This window comes from Lathyrus oleraceus, chromosome 7, assembly GCF_024323335.1.
Source record: "Lathyrus oleraceus cultivar Zhongwan6 chromosome 7, CAAS_Psat_ZW6_1.0, whole genome shotgun sequence".
NCBI lineage: Eukaryota > Viridiplantae > Streptophyta > Magnoliopsida > Fabales > Fabaceae > Lathyrus > Lathyrus oleraceus.
The window spans coordinates 6,623,030-6,624,635 of NC_066585.1; positions in this window are offsets into that span (position 1 = coordinate 6,623,030).

A 1,606-nucleotide genomic window follows, 5' to 3' on the forward strand; every position below is an offset into this window, starting at 1 on the left:
CCTGCTTTGTTCTCAAACCGCATGAAAATCTGGGCTAGGTGACTCTCACACGGTCATTTAACCCAGCAAAATAAAAATATATGTGGAACATGCAGGAGAAAAATAAAAAAAAAATAATAATAAGCCTATTTGCTAGTTGGTTCAGAGGTATCTGGTGCTGAACTTGGTAGGGTGGATTACGATCCAATCCCCCACAATTGTAAATTGGGTTGAATAAAAGGGTTACACCAACTTATGTACCGGAGCCCCATGTTTAGAAAAATAAAATAATAAGCCTATTTGTTGGTTGGTTCAGAGGTATCTGATGCTGAACTTGGTAGGGTGGATTACGATCCAATCCCCAACGACTGCAAATTAGGTTGAATAAAAGGGTTACACCAACTTATGTACCAGAGCCCCGTGCTTAAGATCATAATCACTAACCGGTCACTTTACTATGAGTATGTACAGATAACGGGCTTAATGTGATTGCACTTGAATGAAAAGGACTTTACGAAAACAAAAAGAAGGCTTTGGTATGGTGGGGTAATGTGGATTGATTTGTATAGGAACGAAGCCTACGACCGCAATTGCGGGAAGTGTCACTACAATACCCTTAGTTCGATTCGTTAGTACCTATCGATACATTCCTTTAATGAACTCATAAGTCTTTTTGCCTCGAATTAACTCTAGATTGATATTGATTTTCTTGCATAAACTATAAAGAGTTTTGCTCGAGGACAAGCAAAGGTTTAAGTGTGGGAGAATTTGATCACACCGAATTACGCCGTGTTTTTTACTCGAATTTCACATGTTTATTAGGACTTTATTATCATTTTATTTGTATTATGCTCTCTTTTCTCTTGTTTTCATATATTTAGAACTTTTGGACACTTTCAAAAGACAAAAAGAACTAACAATCTAGGGTTTTTCGGCAAAACTAAAAAGATGGAGTTGCAGCTGGCTGCCTTTAAAGGGGAAACCATGAGTCATCATGGCTCAACTAGGAGGTAACCACCATGTTCCCATGATTCACCCCATTTACACACATGGCGGGCGCCATGAAGGGATGGCGGGCGCCACTTACTCAAAGATCGAAGCTTAGCCCATAACACCAGCACTACCGTAGAAGTTGGAGAACACCATGGTCTTTAAAAACTGCTGAGAATCTCTATAAATAGCTCATTTTATTTCATTTTGTATCATCCAACTTAGTTTTACATCACTAATAATATAGTTATCATCTATGATATCGAGAATCAACGTCACATCGAGGGTTCATCGCACCTTTGTGACATTGAATTATTCGAGAAACTTTAATCTTTAGCTTCAAGATTCAAAGGTGTAAATTTGTACCAGAATGAAAGCCTACATTTGAAGAAGGTTTTCATTTGAAGCTTCATTTTTAATTTCACTAATGCATGGTTTTATGTTATTGTTGCGGCATTGGTTTTACTTTATTTATTTTCCGCATCGCTTTTACTTTAATTTATTTTTAGCTTATTACGCTTTGTTAATTTATTTATTTTTCGCACTCGCTTTACTTTATTTATTTCCTGCACTCGCTTTACTTTATTTATTTTCCGCACTCGCTTTACTTTATTTATTTTCCGCACTCGCTTTACTT